Source organism: Ictidomys tridecemlineatus, chromosome 1 (assembly GCF_052094955.1).
Source record: "Ictidomys tridecemlineatus isolate mIctTri1 chromosome 1, mIctTri1.hap1, whole genome shotgun sequence".
NCBI lineage: Eukaryota > Metazoa > Chordata > Mammalia > Rodentia > Sciuridae > Ictidomys > Ictidomys tridecemlineatus.
In genome coordinates, this window is record NC_135477.1 from 71645763 (window position 1) to 71666532 (window position 20770).

Here is a 20770-nt window from a genome sequence, read left to right on the forward strand (position 1 = left end):
CTTCATTAATATAGCCTTGAGCTGCATCTGTTGGTAAGTTAAATGCTATTTTCTTTCTCAAAAGCTGATAAACTAAGTTAGCATACTACCATTTGTATTCTGAAGTATCCATATCTGAGGTACTAAGCTATTTCATTCACAATAAGTACTTGGCTTTAAAATTCTCCATCAATTGCTCTGACAGCAGGACCCATTGTGCCCAGAACCAATGATCATACAGACTGCATTTGCCTTGTTAAACAACCATAGCTGGCAAAAGATAATTCCGAAACAGCTTAGTATTAATTTTGCCTAATTCTCATGTAACAAGTGGGGTTCCCCCTGAGATACAGAAATCACTCTGATGCCTCTGCTCTCCTCATTAATTCTGCTTATCTTTTTTTAAAATTCTGTTTATCTTTTAGACAACAAATTTAAATTCAACCTTTATAGATACTGGAGTATAAGACAGTAATGGATCACTATGGATAGACCCTTAACTAAGCCCATGGCCATGTAGCTAGGGTTGTCAAGTAAAATGCTCAACACTGAGTTATGTGAATTTGATGTAAACACCTTTATATAGATACCCCTCATGCGAGACATGAAATATGTCTACACTAAATGATTATTTGTTGTATATTGGAAATTCAACTTTAAATGGGTGTCCTGAAATTTTATTTGCTTAAACTGGCAGATCTACCCATGATATAGCTTCTACAGCTAAGACCCTAGTGCAGTATGTTTATTTCCTGGTTCAATATGCTTGGAACCAAGCACAGAATAAGGCAAGGGAATATTATTGTATTTGGATAAAACCCACCATCATCTATGGGGATAACTTGGGTTTTGCAGATATTTTGATTTGCATTATAATTCACCTTTACTATTTATCAGTGGAACATGTTCCTTTCCCTTCCAAAGGCCTTTGGGTACACATTGAACAATAATCATCTACTAGGTTTCTAAAAAGACAAACTTTTTTGGTCTTCCTTTTTCATTAATAGCAGCCTTGAGAACACATAGTCCAAACATGAATACAGTGCTCTTGAATACTTACAAAGTATACTTAGGACACTCAAATGGATGTAGAATCAGTTTTTCCCAGATCAAAAACTTAGCCATTTAGATAATGGTGATTTTAGCCATTTAGATAATGGTGAGTTAGCCAAAACCTAAAGTGGATGAAAAGCTACTGAGGATTGAATGTGCCTTCCAGTGAGGCCATGTCAATGGGTAAGTGAAGATTACTTGACTTCACCTGTTCCCAGTCCTATTGGAAAGGTCAACACCGAATACATTAATCACCAGGATTCCTAAGTGACCTAACTTGAAGCTACAACTTTGAGAAGTCCTCATTTTTAGAGGAATGCCATTTTTATTTCACTGATTAAACAGGGAAAGTCTCCACAAAAAGTACTAGTATTTGAGAGTCAATTCAGAACTAACCCCTGTGATCTTGTTTCATTAATGCTTTATTTACACTTTTTATATTTAATCATATAAGCAAATTAAGAGTTATTAAAAAGGATACAATATTTAAATTCATTTTAAACATGTTGATACAAGAAATATTGAGCTCTTCTGCTAATTATTGGGCTGGAGATGCAGCAATGAACAGTGCTACTATCATAGAACTTATTTTCTAGTGAGAAAGTGAGAAGAATGATAAGAGTTGAATAAATAAACCAGATAGCAATAAACACAGTAGAGGAAACAAAAGATGCTGATCTGATTGAAACAGAAAACATATAAACTCGAGTGTCAGGAAAAGTATTTTGGAGAGTGTAATTCATCCCAGCATGGTAGTGCATGCCTATAATCCCAGCGGCTCAGGAAGCTGAGGCAGGAGAATAGTGGGTTCAAAGCCAGTCTCAGCAACTTAGCAAGGCCCTAAGAAACTCAGTGAAACCCTGTCTCTAAATAAAATACAAAGTAGGGCTGAGGATGTGGCTCAGTGATTAAGCGCTCCCAAGTTTAATTCCCTGTATACACCCCCTGAAAAAAGAGAAAGAAAGTGTAATTCAACTGCATTCTTTATGAGGAAAACCAATCCATATGCCGATAAGTAAGATTGATAAAATTGAGGCTGGAGCTAGTGCAAAAGCCCTGGTGTAGATAAAACAAGGAAAGTGATGTGGCAGAAGCAGTCAGAAAGGAAGGAAGAGTCATATCATGGAAGTCTTGGCATGGCAGTGTTTAGTGTATGGATTTCATTATCCACTATTTTTTTTTGCAGGAAAATGACATGATCTTATTTACATTTTAAATAAAATGTTAAATGCAATTTAAATTATTATGTGCATTTTTTTTTGCTAATGAAAATCAATATTTTCACATTGCCTTTCTCAATTCCTGTTTAACATCTCCACTAGGATGTTCCACTCTGCTGGTCTAAATAACCTTTCCTTAGAGACCCATTCAGGGTCCACCTTGTGGGAGGCTGAACCTCAACTTGCTGTTTCCCCAAGCACTCTTCCCTCAGCTTTCTCTGCATCTGACACATCTTATATGAAAATTCACCTTCATGATATCTACAGTGTTGCTCAAAGAGAATTTTGTGAAATTTCAAGTAAAATCCAGAGCATGTCCCATTTACTGGCATTCTGCCTGTAGTCAAACACTAAACTCAGCTGTTGACACAATAAACTGTTTAAGAGAAATCTGTGCACTTCCCTGTTTGAAACCTCAGAACATTTTCTTTTGCAACAAGATAAAATTATGCTTTTTGGGGAAGGCAGACAGGGTCACTGTAATCTGCTCTGACCTCTTGATTGACCACATCAACTGCCATTCTTTTTCATGTCTGTGATGTTTATCCAATTACCTGGCACCTTTCACTATTTTCCAAAACCCCTGTTACTCTTCCATCTTTATTTACTTTTGTTCTTCTTTTTCCCGTTTCTTTATATTTCTTTTCCTTGTCACCGAGTTGTAGGAATATTTTAAAAATTTTTTCTCATGTCTTCAGATGTACCCAGTCATTCTGAAGACATCTAAGAGATCATTCTTTTGTGTTTCTTTTATCAGGAGATTTATCTAAACACTAGGTCTATGAAACATGCTTTCCTGGACAAGTGATTTTTAAAATGTTGCCTTCCACAGACTTCTCCTTGAGATTCACAAGTGGACAGCTGCATACCAAAGGTTTGGGACCATTGTGCAATAGAATTGTAGAGCCTGGTCTTTCCCACATGCATGTGGACCCAAACCCTATTTATGTGCATGTGTGTAAAACATGCCAAGCAAGGCTCCTTGGTTCATGATAGATTTGTGTTCCACTGAACTCATTATAAACCAAGAATATTTTGTTGGAACTGTAAAAAAGTCTATAGTACCTGTTGGCTCAGTAACATAGTGCATTGTACATAGTGCACAGTGACTCAGTGAACACCATAGATCATATGTTATTGACCTCCACAATAAGTGGATGACTGGGAGCAAAGGGTCCCTTTAGCAGCCCAACATCACAAGAGAGTATATTAATGTATATCGTTAGTTTGGAAAAGGTCAAAATTCAAAATTTAAAGTATGGCTCCTACCAACCATCTGTATTAGCATCCTACATGTTTAGAAAACTCTCTTCTTTTGTAAAACAAAACTTTGATGAAAGTATTTTTTCCACTAAATTGTATTAATTGTTTTACTTGTCTGTCCAAACACTGAATTATGAACTTCTTGAATATTTTCCTTACTTAATTAATGTAGTTCTAGCCTGATGTAGCCCCATCTCTCATAGGAGGTCCCCACATTCTTACTGGATGAGCCATCATGAGCAGGCTCTCAGCTTAGGAAGAAAACCAGTATCATTTTAAATTTGTGACATCTTCACCTGTTCCATTTTTTTCCCACTTCTCTCTACAGATTCACCCTGGCTTCTGAATCAATTGCCAGAAAGAACTGGATATAGAAGACCATCTATTTTTTTTTAAACTTTGAAGAGAATTACTTTCTTATGACAATCTGAATATTATCATTGCTTTTTTTCCTCCCCTTTTTTCTAATATGTTTCAGATATATGGAATCTATTACCAATTCATGTATATTTTTTAGATATTTGGCATTTGTACATAGTCTACTTGATACTGATTAGTATATCAGATTCATTTGTATCTGATCTGACAATCCCTCAATTCAATTCTTTCTATAAGATATTAATTATCTTTTATAAATAAGAAATTACTCCTTATAAAAACTTCAATAATTTGATGAGTATTTAAGCTATTTCCTTATTTATGTCATTAATAAAAAGCATTGCCTTGAAACAACCAGAAACTCCACTCATTCAAATAGAATTGATCATCATTCAAATAGAATTTTTTGTTCCAAATCCACCTGAAATTGAGTTGATGTAAAGCCTGTTTTACTACATTACACAAGAAATTCATGAGAATCTAATGTCTCACTGAAGTCTACGTATTTACTATCATAAAGAAACTTCCAATCTAGTTGTTCAGCATCTTTGTGAAGAATGCTACATTATTCTAGCAAAGGTATGCTGGATCTTTATTAGCTTTCAGTGAACTAAACTGCTATTTCTAATATTTAAAAACACACACTTTCCTCAGTGTCTACAAAAGAAAATGTATTAACTGATTCTGAAATCTTATCTATACATGCATTCATAGTAATGTTCATTTTGCCATTTGTAAAAATTATAATTAAGATGTGTGCCTATTTTAAAAATGTATCATCTTGTTGTAGCCTTTCCCCAAGAAAGATCACTGTTGAGTGCCACTGGGGAATAAAAGCCTGACACATCCATATCCTCTGTTAGATGATATTTGCCAAAAGGAATAGTGAGCTGAATCATCTCTCCATTGACTTTCCAAGTTAGTCACTTACACAGTCTGTACTCATTTAGGAATGTTCAAATATAATATAACTTCTATTGATTATCCCACAGGAGAGACTAGGATGACAGATGACAGGACCCTTTTTGTACACATGGTTGAAGCATTATAGTACAAAATAAGGACTAGTTACAGAACTCTATTAACAACTGAAATACTGCCAGGATACAAACTCTGCATTACAATTAAGCCTTCCTTGTGAGACATGCTTAGCAGTCAGTCACCTATGGAATTCAAGAGCACAGGCAGGAGACAGATTTGGATTCATATCCTATGTCTGCTACTTTCTTGCAAATTGGATATTTCAACTAAATAGACCTCAAGTTTTGTCACTTATAAGAATATAAATAGCTCTACTTCATACAGTCTTTTGAAAATTCAATAGATTATGTAACTTTTCTGGAACATGTCAAGCATTCAGAAATGTCAACTTGTTTTTCTCTAACATATAATTTTTCACGTAGTTCAACATAGCAAATAACATATATGCAAAACTAAACAAATACTGTTTGTCACACCCCACCCACAAACACACATATAAAATACTTATCCATAGAGTCTCATTTAATTTCATTAAAAATGATATATTCAAATGAAAAAAAAGGAGGTTTTTTTTGTTGTTAAAAATAAGTCTGGTTCAGAGATTTCAGCTAAGGGGAAAAAGATCTTCACTTCTGTATTTTAAGTCCAATTCACAAATTAGAACAGAAACTTGAATTCACTTGACGGATTCTTGAACTTGTTAAAGAAAAAAAACATATCAATCCATCTAAAATATTCAGGGTAAGTTTAAGGAAAATATTACCACTTATTATCACCTAAAAAGAATTGCACACATGGTCACCTCTCAAGAGATTATTGCTCATTAAAATATACTATTTTTTTACAAGGGGATGGAGGGATAATTAATATCTGGCCAAGCTGAAATGGTAACTATCAGTTATGAAAAATGTAAATAAATTTCACACCAAGTACTTTACATTTATATTTCTAGGCCTTTATCATCAAGTCAGTGACTTTTTTCTAGTTAAAAATATAATAAACAGACTGAATCACAAAATTTTATTAAGAATCTGAATATCTAAACTTCCTATGCTCTTTTTTTTTTAAAAAAAAATACACTAGATCTTGCTGAGACATTAAATATGCTATCCTAAAAATAATGTCATATCATAAATAAGACATTTAATTGACAGTGTTCATTTCATATTTCCTGATGAGAATGGAGGAAATTTGCATGAAATATACCTCATATACTATTCAACTCTCGCTGTGTTTTATTTTTAATGTTTTAAAATGCCTCTGTATCTGCTTTTCTATAAATATCTTTGATGCCTACAATGTTCAATGTATCAGGGCATTGACAGAAAAACAGCAGCATAACAAATATTTCCAATGGACAGAGGAGGGACGTTCTGTGATTGAGCACCTGACACAGTAGGTAGATATTCCTCCAGTGTGAAAGCCCTCTTCATAATCATTGTGCCTTCCAAGCATGGCCATGCCTGTCTGCCCTTTATTCAACTGTCTCATCTGTAGGACTGGTTGGAATTCTCACATAACCAAATGAGTATTTGAGTTTAAAATAAGTTTACATATTATATCTTGATCTATTCACACTCTGAGGGAAAGTTAGAACATTTGATCTTAAAATTTTCTATTTCACTCATGCATGAGTTATGAATTTCCTGGTAATATGCTTAGTATCAACTCTTTTTATGAACATTTTTTACAAGTATAATTCTAGGTCTTGTATGGATTTCCAAATTTCTGCCCTAATTATGTCAGCTTTAGTCTTTAACTGACATTGTATTTCAGATCAGTGTTTGTTGAAATTTCCATAGTACCAATCCCAAAGCATTATTAAAAAAAATTCATGAATATAATTAGTGAAAAATTCTTCTGCATGTTGACTGTTCTGCAGAAATTGAGTTTGGCATGGCTTGTTCAATAGGATAATTATTCCTTGTGATTTTTCTTTTCTGATACAGGTATTTAGTATTTTCCATTTCTCAATCATTGCTTAAGTGACATCCCACATAGTTTAATACATTTTACCTTCACTAATTACAAAACACTTCCAACTTAAAAAAATTGACCTGTATATTATATAAAGGTGTGTTTGCTTCCAAATATTTGGGTTTTTTCCCCAAGATCTATTAGTGACTTATAATTTAATTCTATTGTGTTCCAAGGGCAAATCTTGTACTTTTACTTATTCAAAATATGAGGTTTGTTTTATGGTGTAGGTCATAATTTATTTGGTAAGTGTTCTGTTAGTGCTTATAAAAAATGTGAGTTTTGCTCTTGTTGAGTGAAGTGTTACAATGAGTTCAAGTTGACAATATCATTTAAATCTTTTGTATTTTTCTATTTGTTTCAATTATTTAGATAAGATAGTGAAATCTTCTACTATAAATAGAAATGTGACCACTCTTACTGTTTTAACAGTGTTTGATTCCATTTTGAAGTTTTATTTTTGAGATATACAAACATTTGGATTGTATGTGCTCTTAGTGAATTGACCACTGTGTTATTCTGTAGACTTTTTTTTAATCCTTGGTGATATGCTTTTACAGTTTAGTTTGTCAGATATTAATATCACCTCTATTCTTTCTTTTAATATTTCCATTGAAAATAAAAAGAATGAAAAATTATACTAACTATTTCTGTCTTTATGTCTTAAGTATGATGCTTTTCTGCAGTATATGGTTGGATTTTTAAAAATATTCAATCTGATATTCTTCACATTTTACTTGAGAATATTAGAGCATGTTCATTTAGTTAGTCAGGTGATTAGGTTTAAATCTATCCTGATACTATGCTTTCTATTTGTCCCACTTATTTTTTTAATCAATTGTATTTTGTTTTATTTCTTTTGTATGAGGTTATTTTTTGTATGACTACTTTTTTTAGTTTTTGAACTTTAACTCTGTGATGTTGTCCTATTGGTTGTTTTAGTGTTTATGGTTTATTTCTTTAATGTAGCCATCTATCATCAAGTGATATTTTACCACTATACATTTTGTACTAGAAATGTGTTTTATGCTATTTTTCATACATCTTACATTCATATATTATAGACATTACAATGTTATTTATTTCAATAAACTATCAGAGATTTAAATCATTTTTTAAAAAATATATTAAATATATAATTAGCATATTCAATGTTCATTTTTTTGTGCAGATACATATTTCCATCTGAAATCATGTCCTTCTACCCCAAAAGTTTACTTAATCATTTCTTATTGTGCAGGTCTGATGGTGATGAAATGTTCTGTTTAGGTCTGAAAATTTTTGTGTTTGTCTTTTAATTTTGAAAATTACTTTTTCAAAATTAGAGGGTGACAGTTTTGATAATGATCTTGAAGTCTTCTCGTGCTAATTATTGTATCTGTCAAATTGGTAGATTCTGTTTTATTTCTTCATATGGGTCATAGTTTCCAGCATGTCTGCATGCTTAGCAATTCTACTTCTTTTTAGTTATACAGGATAGTAGAATGTGTTTTAATATATCATACATACATGGAATATTACTTCCCCTTCTTGTGGTTGTACATTATATGGAGGTACACTAGTCATGTATTTATATATGAAACCAGACAATTATGTCCGATTCATCCTACTGTCTTTCCCATTTCCAATCCCCTACTTTCCCCACTGTCCTACTGGTGAACCTCCACTCCTCCCTCTCCCCCATAATGCCCTGCCTATTATGAGCCAGTATTCTGGGTATCACAGAGACCATTCAACCTTTGGTTTTGGGAGATTGGCTTACTTCACTTAGCATGATAGTCTTCAGTTCCATCCATTTACTGGCAAATGCTGTAATTTCATTCTTTTTTATGGTTGAGTAGTAGTCTGTTATGTACCACGTTTTCTTTGTCCATTAATCTGTCAAAGGGCATGTAGGTTGGTTCCATAGGTTAGCTATGTGACTTTAGCTGATTGAGTATTGATGTGGCCATGTCACTATAGTATGCTGATTTTAAGTCCTTTGATTATATGTTGAATTGTGGCATAACTGGTTCAAATGGTGGTTCCATTCCAAGTTTTCTGACAAATCTCCACACTGCTTTCCAGAGTAGTTGCATCAATTTTCAGTCCTACCAGCAATGTATAAGTGTACCTTTTTTCCCCCATCCTCACCAACATTTATTATTACTTATATTCTTGATAATAGCCATTCTAACCTAAGACAAAAATCTCTGTGTCGTTTAAATTTGCATTTCTCTAATTGCTAGTAATGAAATTTTTTTTCATGTGTTTGTTGAACAATTATATTTCTTCTTCTGTGAAGTGTCTGTTCAGTTCGCCATTTAATTGGGCTGTTTTCTGATGTTAAGTTTTTTTGAGTTCTTTATATATCTTAGAGATTAATGCTCTGAGGTGCAGGTGTGCATGACTAGTGATTCTTTATTACATGCCAGATATTGCGAATTCTTATGATATATTTTATTCTTGCAATATTCTTGAGCTACATTCTTTATTATGCTTAAGTTACTTGGAAATTGTTCCATCATTTTTGGTCTGTAATATTTATGAGACAGAAACAGAGTAGCTTAGTTTGGGACTAATCTCTACCATTAAATTAAGATTAGGTACACTCTCCTCAGTTTTCTATGAATCATGAAATTTTCATGGGAACAATCACTGCTCCCTTGTGTGTGTGCTCACACAAACACACACATGTGTGCTATTTTCCCCAATAGTTCTGGATGGTTCTCTTCCTGGTCTTGGATAGTTTCCTCACAAATATGTGCTCATTAGTAACAAGTTAGTTACTCAAGGGAAATCCTTTGCTGATCTCTGAAGTTCTCTGTATTGCTCTCCTTTTTGAGGCTCTGTCCTGCAAACTATAACCATACTACTCTCCCCATGTTCCCAACATGCTTTGTGAGTTTATGATGTCTTCCAGGTAATGTGTCAATTCTTCCTGAGCCATGACTAGGAGCTTGATCAGAGCAGTAGATTGGGGGTGATCCTAGAGTTTACATAGTCAGTTTGCTATCTCTTAGGATTATAGATATTTGTTGCCTTATTCTCAAATTTATACAAACATCTTATTGTTTTTTCGTGATTTTTCTGTATCTTGTTTCAGGAGGTCCCTGTTAAACAGTTTTGAATAGAACTGAAATTATCGAATTTTATAATTTTTACTATATTAAAAATAAGATATATACTTTATATGTATATGCTTATAAGTGCTATCATTTTATTTTTACTTAATCCTTGTATTTACAGTCTGTTACCAGACTGTTTTTTTTTTTTCTGTACAAGTGCTTCCCCACCCCAGGGAGGATACAGGCTAATATCCAAGTCATGCTCAGTCAAGCAAGTTAAAAAACTTGAAGCTTTGTTTTTCCAGAGGGGTACCATTTTATAATTTATATAAAGGTACCATCATAGGCTACCAAAAAAAAAAACTCATGCCTTTCAGATCTCAGATTAAAATACAATAATTTTTTTCATAATTACTTGGAAACTATATTAACATCTAAAAAAAAAGATAAGAAAAAGAGAAAACAGTAAATCAGCCACTCAAAGTAAGATACTTGACAATTTAGGAAAATTTCCTTTTTAAAAAAAGGTTTGCTGCTTTGGATGGGTCATTGATTAGTCAATAGTCCTCCTTTTCTAGGTCTCAGAAGAAACAAAGGCCAGATAAAAAGGATCTGTTTTTATCTGGTTTTACTTTGAGCAGGCTTAAAGGGCTGCCTAGTGTTTTCAAGGCTCCTAAGAAATTACATGCAATAAAATATGTCCAAATGGAGGAGGAAGATCTTTCTTGAATTATTTTCATTTCATCATTCTCTCCTTCCTCCCTTTCCTCATTGCTTCTTCTCTCCCTATGCAGAAAATTTTTATTGAGCACCCCTCCTGTCCTAAACCCTTATCTCAATTTCTTGAGATCAAAGTAAAAAAATAAAATCTTACTTGGTACGGTAACCTTCTAGAAGGGGCTGAGATATTTGATTAATGGCATGCATAAAGTAAATTTTATATTTTGTAGACTCATTAAAACCAGAGAGACTAGAGAGCATTAGGAGTTCAAAGTAGGCATTAAAAGTGTTAAAGTGTTTTATTTTTTTTTTTAAACTGGTTACGTAAGGCTTACTGAGAAGGTGACATCTGAACTGAAACCTGAAAGAGGTGAGCAAATAGGGATTAAAACACACAGGTTTGTGGGGGAGGATGCCTAGTGTAGAAACCAGAGCTTGAGGGTCAGTGTATTAGGAAAAGAGGGCCGGGGAAGGAGATTCTGTCATAAAATTGGTATGTGGTATAAATATAGCAGATAAAATGTGAGATTGTCTTAATATTTTCCGTCTCCTCTACCTTCATAAATGCTAAAGGAAGCAGTTGGTCTTCAGGCCCTTGCTGAATAGGTACAAGTGATTTGTTGGGAGAGACTTAAACCTGGGCAAATGTCCCACAGACATTGAAAGAATGAAGAGAAAATCATGGTAAAAATAAAGATGTAAGGGCTGAAGAACTAAGAATTTGAAAAGGAAAAGAGGAGGGTCCTTTGGTGTGGGGAAAGGTATTGAGAAAACCATCTTATAAAGTCTTTTGGATATAACCATATTAAAACCTGCTTTGAGATATTTCAGTATGGGAAGATTACCATGAGAGAGAGAAAAAAAAATACAACAAATAAAGAAAAATCACAATAGTTCTTGTATTCATCATCATTAATAATGGGGATTAGTGAAGACTTTAAAATATAATTTTTTGGTGTTTTTGTTTTTTGGTAATATGGTTATCTACTTGAATTTTTTTTAATTTCACACTTTTTTAGCTGAAAATACTCCATGAACTTGTTTAAAAGCTTACAGGCATACCTAACTTCTTCATTAGAATCTCTTTGTACCCAGAAGCAAATGGTTTAACAGTTTTCTAAATAGTTTTCAAAAATAACTTTTACCTATGAGGTGGAACTCAGATTGCCATTTCTATAGATCAAAAAAAAAGTCAAATATCAATTACTTCATGGATTTGAAATCAACACAAGTTCATTTATATACAGTTTCTTTTAGCATGAATGAGGTAATTTATAAAGGTCTCAGGACATTTTGTATATATGTGTAGCTTAATCAACTGTCTACATTTTTTATGTAATTCTAAATTAGTGTATATAGATTCACCTTACATTTCAATATTTGCAAAATATTGTTTTATGTGCACATAATATTTCCATTCTCTGTTGATAGCCTTTTAGATTGCTTGAAATAATAAAAATTTGGAATCAATGTTGTAACAAGCATTATTACTCTCAACAGGTATGCATAAATACATAGGACAAACTATCAGAAGTAAAATTGCTGGGTTAACAGTTTTTGTAGTTTTTATTTATTTCATCTTAAAAAGATGTCACTCCTTCCCCTTCAGTGAATCCTGACATTACTGGGAATACACTATGTTCATGTCATTAAGGAGAATCCACATCTAATTGGTCTTGAACTACACTTGGAAAAAACATTTTTACATTTGTTATGTGTGTTTACAATTTTATATGTATTCTTTTCTCCATATTTTTTAGAATCTTATTTCATACTTACTATCTGATTTCTTATTTCAAGTGTATATTTTATGACTTAAGAAACCTGGTACTTATTTTCACAGATGTTTTTTCTTCAATTATAAATGTTATTTACTATGGGTTTTTTAAATTATGTACTTATTTTATCATTATTTCTCCCTTTTCTTCCTTAGACATTCCTTCTTTAGTTAGAAAGTTTATGAATGATCCTATTTTCTTTACAACCTTTCGTTGTATTTTTTAACACTTAAGTCATTGATCTTTTGGATTTTATTCTTCTACATAAGAAAATATTGTGGTACATAATTTCAAGTGCCAATAACTAATTTATTTAGTATCTTTTATATCATAGTTAAAGCAAATGTGCTTTTTAGAGTACATTAAATTCCATACTACTAATTTAGACAATAACTTGTTTTCAGAGTCAATATCTAATTATTTGTATCTTTCAAATACTTCAAAATTTGCACCAATAACATTTTCAGGGGGCGATACATATAATTTTTTTATTAATAGACAAACTTCTGTTATTGAAGAATTTAGCCACTCAAGAAGGTTTCCTCCCATGTAAAGAAATTATTTCCTATTGTGTTTGTCTTTAACATACCATTTATAACATTGCTCAGTGAAGTTTCCTGGCTTTCACATTAGGAGATTGTGCATTCTTTGAGAAAGAAACTATTTTATTTACCCAAGGATCAACAGAAAAAAAATGTACACAACTCAGAAAACCAATCAAGATAGAATGAAAGAATGAATGATGGAAATTTCTCACAGGCACCATTAAAGAAATGCATTTGCTCATTATTTTTGTTCTGCCCACATTAGTAGAAATCTAAGATGAATACAGGTAAAGTGCTATCATTTCTTTATACCTTAAATATGTTTGTTTGGAATGATTTGTTTTTCACATATTATGCATTGTGTGCTGTAGGGATGAAACAACTGCTACTTCTCAGTTCTCTGTACCCAGGCTCCGCCATTATCATTCCTGCTCATTTTATTGGGAAATGACATCCAGCTATATTCAGAAGCCTGCACGCTGCACAGCCAGTGAGCACACAAACTCTTTATTTTAAAATGATTTGCATGGAGTCTTAACTACCTGCCAAAAAGCCTGCAATGGGAGATAAAATGCTTGAGAATAATAAAAAATGCATTTTAAACCGTCATATTTAACATAACTCCTCCAACCTTCCCTTAAGAGAGAAGGGAATCATGTCCAACCTGTCACCATGATGTACTGTCACCTAAAATCACATCCCATGAAATCCTGGGAAAAACGTATTTGTAGTTCCATTTCATGAGCCCTAAAATCTGCACAAATAATGTAGTCCACTTGTCTGTGTTCTATGTGGCATACTTTCCATCTGAAAATTTTGGCTGCCGAGGTATCTCTTTGAAATAAAAAAGTACACAATAGTAACTAATCTCTGGCATTGCATCTAATGATGCACTTAAAGTATGTTTGTGTGTGTGTGTGTGTGTGTGTGTGTGTGTGTGTGTGTGTGTGTGTATGTATGTGTGGTATTCATAAAAGTCAGAACTTCCAGTCTTCTTTGATATTGTGACTGGTGTGGCCCAAAGAAATCCTGTTTATCCAAATTTGGAGAGAACCTTATTGTTATGGAATAGTTTTTAACCACATTATAGGTATTTCAAATCTTTTCCCTCCTCAAACTACTTTTTATTTTTCATCCCCTTTTCCTATCATCTTCATTCTTTTTAAGTATTTTAATAAAAACTGTTCCACCTATTTTTTTAATTTATTTTTGTTCTTTGTGTACCTTTTTTACTCTCCAAATAGCCTTAATATGCCCAGCCTTATGCAGTTCTTTAAGATAGCTACTCTGCCTAGAGAAACAATTTGAGGGGTCTTACAGGTCATATGAGAATGGATCCATTTTGTATCTTTCATATATCTGTCTTATCAACATAACTACTTCGTATTCCTGAGGTCTCACAAGAAGAAATACACCCCTACAGAATTAAGTCATTCCACCTTCTTTTAGGACTTATTACTGAAATGCAGACTATTTGACACCAGGCTAGACCTTCCGAATTAAAATCTGCATTTTCACAGCAATCCAGGGAACTGATACGCAATCATATTTTCAAAACACTGGCCTGGACCTCATCTCTTACTTGCATCTTCACTCCTCTTTGAACCTTCCACTGAAGTTTACAAAGATTATCTCTAAAGTATCTTTCTTCCTTAGCAGAGACCCTCACCTTCCAAGATGGCAAGCTTCTCCTTAACACAGACCCATTTCACTGATCCATTTGTGAACACAGTCTCTGTTCCTCTTTTCTGATTCCATAATACCTTGCAGCCTCCTTCAGTCCCACCCCAATATCATCCTGATAATCTTGAGAGTCACCAATTCCTTTCTGCCAAAATCTATTAAACTTAAGTTTTATTTCTATCAAACCTGTTGCTATATTTATCACTAATTGAACATTTGGTAAGTCTCATGAACTCTGATGATAAACTCTACATTATGCCAAACCTGATATTTTGCAGAATTATTTATTCATGTTCTTCATGTGCCTTCTGTGCCCTTCGAAAACCCTTAATATGCCCAGACTGATTCAGTTCCTTAAAATATCCACTCCTGCATAGAGAAACATTTTGAGGGCTGTATTAGTTATCTACCACTGCATAAATCTAAAACTGAAAAATTTCACAAAACACATATTTATTATCTAACACACTTTTGGAGGCTCAGAATTCCAGAAGCAACTTAGCTCAGTGATTCTGGCTCAGAGCCTCTCCTGACATTGCAAACAGAATTATCAATCAGGTTGCAGTTTTCTAAAGACTTGGGACTAGAGCAAGTTTTCTCAGCCTTGAAAGTATAAATTATATGTATTTGAGGATTGATAATCCTTTCTGCGGGGAGCTTTCTTACACATCAAAAGAGGTTCAGCAGCCTCCCTGAACTCTTACCCACTAAATGCTAGTAGTATGTCCCTCTTTTCAGCTATGCCTATATATATATCTCCAGAAGTTGATAAGACTGTGGAGAGAAAAAAATCACTTTCAGATGAAAACTATGGGACCATAGATGGACACTGAATATTACCAAGGCTTTGCTTCCAAGATGGCACCCCCTGGCAGAAGGTGTAAGCTCCTTTATTGCTACTTACTAGGAGGCCTTTAGTAGGCTTTTCCATAAGTCTGCTTGAATGACAGGGCGACTAGATTTCGCCAGAATGAATGATCCAAGAGAGAGAAAAGCAGCAGCTATACTTTCTTTTATGACAAAGCCTTAGAAAAGTCGCATTCCTTCACTTTTGCAATATTTTCTTTGTTAGTAGTTAGTCAATAACATAAGCTCACAATCAAAAGAAAGAGTAAACTCCATTTCTTGAAGGAAGAAGTAATAAATAATTTTTAAAGATATCTTCCAAGTACAACAACATTCTATGATGTACTTGTAGAGAGAACATGAATATAAATATCTTCTGATGATGACAACATTGAACTTTACATGGCCCTATAATCCTAGAAGTTAGAACACAGCCAAGGTTGAGAAGCCCACCATTGTTTTGTACTCCAAGAAATGAGAAATGGGTTGACAACTCTGTCCTTGAATATTCCAAGATAAGACCCATCTCCACATTTCCACATATTTCCACAGACTACTGATGACTCCCTTATCTAGCTGCCCATGCCCCATTACCTTTTCAAAAATTGTTCTTTGAAGGGCAAAGGGGTATATCAGAGTAGCTGGCATAGAAAGAGTTAAGTAGGACACATCCTGATCATCAGTAAAGAACTACTGGGTTCTTTACCTTTCCTTTTCATGGACAATTGAAATTATCAATTTTATATGAAGTGTCATGTGAACAGTTTCAATATTCTCCATGCCTTGTTCCAACCCAACTGCTGACCTTAAGCCCTAATTTTATAGAAATGTTCTAGTTGTCACTAACATATGTTAAAACTATATTTTGATGTTATATAACAGATTTTATCTTCAGGTATTACAGCTGAAGTAAGAGGAGTCACTCATGAGACAGGAAAAAATATCAGAGAAAAAAAGTGCTTTGGAAAAATGGAAAAGATTTCAAGGCAGGTATCAATACAAAGTCTTATTTTTTTCCACAAATAACCATGAAGGACTACAAATCTACTGCAGTCTTAGCAGAAAATATAAGTCTTGTAAAAAAGCATAAGCACTCAAAAAGAGTCTATATTCATATAATCTCAAGGGCTTATATTGCCATGAATTTGTGCACTGGCAATCAGAAACAGAAATAGAACAAGAAATAGAAATGTATTTCAATGGGTAATGGTTGAGACACAGTTCACACATTGAAGGGTAACTTTGGACAATTATGGATGAATAACATCAAAAAGGCACTGGTGCACTAGGGCAGGCTGAGCTGTAGCAACAGGTAACAGAGGTGAGAAAACCATGTAGGTAAGGCACTTCTAAGGCAAATAATGATTCTGATTAGGCCTGAACAGTGACCTGCACAGGATGCTCCAAGAATAAAAAATTCTCTGATGCTCTTGATCTGATATTTTGATCTGGTGCTCAAATAAAATGATCTTACACTTTGTAGAGGATGCTAGAAAAGAGAATATTTTCTGCAGGTAACAGACCTTGGGTGCTTTTCAATTATCATTTAAATGTTGGTAAAAATCACAAAGAAGAGATGCTTCTAATAGCACCTGTGTTGGATACATCTGTTTTATTCATTTTCTTATATGGCTTTTCTGACTTATAAGAGAGAAAAAGAAAAAAATATGAAAACACACAGGAGCAAAATTAAAAATTCAGGCAACATATCATGATATCAATAGTCTCCCCAAAATTTTAAATTATTTTAGATTGAAAGAAATATGGGCTTACTTTTATGTAATACCATCTACTAGAAAATTAAAATAGGTGGGAGTAGGCCCATTTAAACTTGGATGGCCCATATAAACATGGCTTCATCCATTCTTTGGCCAGGTGAGTGTATGTGTGATGTTGCAGGGAGGTCCGTGGAAATCTGTGGAATGCCTTAGAACACTCTTCTGTGATATCTGATTCTGTGAGAGTTATTTCATAAATCTGTAAACTGCAGAATAATACTAGGAGTGCAAAATAATCCCTGTCTGCAGACACATAGCTATATTCCATCCAGTCTGGTAGAGGTTTAGTTGATTTTCTTCCTCCACTGTGGAAGAAATCAGATATGCCTATATTTGGAAATGTATTTTAATATTCCTAATTATTAATATATCTTTTCCTTAGAGTCTTCTTCAAACTGCTTCCAAGTTTTTACCATTACTAAGTATCCTTAATACTAAGTTAAATAAAATCTTTAATATGATGAAAGACATGACTTTAGCTTTTCTAAAGATTATCTCTAGCAGCTCAAAGCCTCACTTAAAGTGAGAAAAAAATGGAAGAAAAAAAGGGAGGAAAACAAATCATCAACCCTCAAGAATAAAAAAAAAAATGAAGAGATATCAACAGTCATTTGGAACATTCAATGTTCCTAATCATGGGTGATTTAAGAAGTGAATATCTTAGAAACTTAGCACCCATGCAGTTAGAGAGGAAAGTCAAAAAGCAACAAACCATTCCCATATGTGTACTCTAGACATTCTGGAGAGCATCAGAGATTGGAATCAGGGACCTTAACCGTGGGGTAGGACTGAAAACATGGGATCCTGAAGTTTGTATAAAGAGCACTGAATACACATATTCCCACACCCCGAGGAAAGCTTTTCTGTTTGCTTCTAGAAAACTGGCAGTTGAGTACACAAAGTAGAAAACTAAAGATTTACTGTTGTAGACACTGAGCAGCTGGATATGAAGAACTTATCAGTTCTTGTACATCCCAACTGACCCTATACCCTGGGTTACCAATCTGCTTTCTTAATGCTTTTAAAATACAAGTGATTAATTAAGAGTCAGAAATTTGGGGATTCCTTCAGTGTATATGTGGGGATGGGGGAAAGAATGTACACATGCAGGTGAGAGATGGGGATGATAAGGAAAGGTAATTAAAGAGGAACAGAATAGCAATGAGCCAAATGACAAATAAGGAAGACCCAAGATGAGCTCAGGGCCTTGCTGGAGAACTGGAGCATAAACACGGTGGACCCAAATGTAGCAATAGGGTAATTTCATCCTAATGGGAAAAGGGTAGGCTAAGAATCAGTGAATAGAAAGATAGTTCGGGGGTGGGGGAGGATTGTAGTAAAATTAGAACAGAGAAACTCTAAATAGAGCTAAATCTTTTCCAAGATGTTACAGATTAAATGGGTCACAGGGCCTAAGTCCTTTAATGAGAAATAATTGCTCTTCAGGCCTTAAGCTACTTATCTCCAAAGATAAAATTGCTATAAGAAAAAAAAATTGTTATATACATGTCTAAATATATAAAAGTTGAACAAAGAAGATAATGAACCTCAACATCCATTTCAATAAAGATTAATTTGTGACCAATCTAGTCTTAACTTCTTCCTTTTATTTATTTTAAAGCAACTTCCTAAAACTTCATATTTTTCAGGATCTATTTCTACCTGACAAACATCATTTTAAATATATATTCTTTGTGTGTGTGTGTGCATGTATATTAGACAATTATCTTATCTAAAAAATAATTATTTCTTAAGCCAAACCCAGAAAGTCAAAGGTCGATTGTCTTATATGTTATGCAGAAACTAGTTGAAAGTAAGAGGAAAAAAAAGAAATGGGATTTCATCAAAATAGAATAGAGATTAGTGGAGTAGAGAAAGGAGATTGAGGAGGAGGGGGGAGGAAGAAGAAAAAGAATAAATCTGACCAAACTATCCTATGCACATATACACATACAGCATAGTGAATCTCACCTCAATGTACATCCACAAGGCACAATTTAAAAAATAAATCCTATAAATACCAGAAAGATCGGTTGAGTGAGGAGAAAAGGCAGAGAGGAGAGGAATAAAAGGGGAAGTACTGGGGACTGAATTTAAAGAAAACTACATACTACACTTTTATAACTGTCAAAATGAATATCAATATGTATAATTAAAAAGAATAAAAATTAAAAATTAACTATTTAAAATAATATTTAGTGTTCACAAGTCTAATTCCATAAATGTTAAATATATTTTTACAGCTTTTAAAAAATATTTAAATGAAGTCCTCACATTGCAGTTGGTTGGTATTTCACTCTCTGTTTCTTTTACCTCATAGCCTTTTATTTCTTTTCCATGTGTTCTTTAGAGAAGGCCAATACTCACTCATGTAGAGTTCCCTGTAGTCATGTTTTGTACCCATGATGTCATCTCCTTAGTTTTTATTTTCCACAAATTAGTAGAGTTTGATATTTGATCATAAATAGGTTCATATTTTCTTCCTCAACATGAATTCATTGGTAGTGTGTTTTCTTTCATCTTGAAGCATGTGCTTATGGTTGGTAGTCTCCTTGATTGATAGAAATAGCTATTAAATAATTTCAGTCTATTCCTTCACTGGGGAATTTAGAATATAGTGATATTCAATCAGTTCTCCTTACTTGCCAATTGAAATATTTCTATGAAACCATTCTTCCAACCATAATTTAGTTAGCTACAAGTAGATGAGTTAAAAGGAAAACCAAGATAAATATTTGATTATTGCCCTCTATTCACTAGATTTTCTGAAACAAGTTCATTTTAAAATATCCTTCAGTGCTGAATATCCAGTTTTGTTTTATCTGGTATTATTATGATTTCATAGATTTTAAAATGCCTTTGGTGTATTTGAATCCCATTAAAGTTTTCATCATTATCAATGCTTGAATTGCTCCAATATTGGCTACTTGGCCTCTGACTGCTGAGGTTTTGACTCTAAGTTGACTCCTAAGAACTCTTGATGGGACCCAGCTTTCTTACTGTTATTTTTTTTAAACATGAAAGAATATATTAATAACCTGCAAATATTAGCTGTTATTAAAATGTTCCAGGCTTTTCTTATTCATCTGATGTATGCATCCTGTACAACAGATCTAGCAAAACCATTTATTCAAAGCACCATAATTTTTTTTTTTTGGTTTACTTATTTTTATTTGAAGATAATTATTTCAGGACCATAAACCATGTTGCAAGGGCACTTTGATATTTTCAAGTGAAAATGGAATATATAAAACATTATATAAAATATTGACTTTGTTAAAAAAAATACAAACATGTACATATACACACAGAAGTACACATTAACACATGAGTTCACAAATATAAGCCTGAAAGATGCAATGTAAAATTTTTATAATAAATATATTTTATTTGGGTAGTTTAATGATAGAAATTATTTTTATTTTCATAATTATATTTATTTATATTTTAAAACAAGCATATATTATCTTGAGGGGAAAAAGTCTGAAATTTTTAAAGAGTTCAGGTTTTATAGTAAGGGAT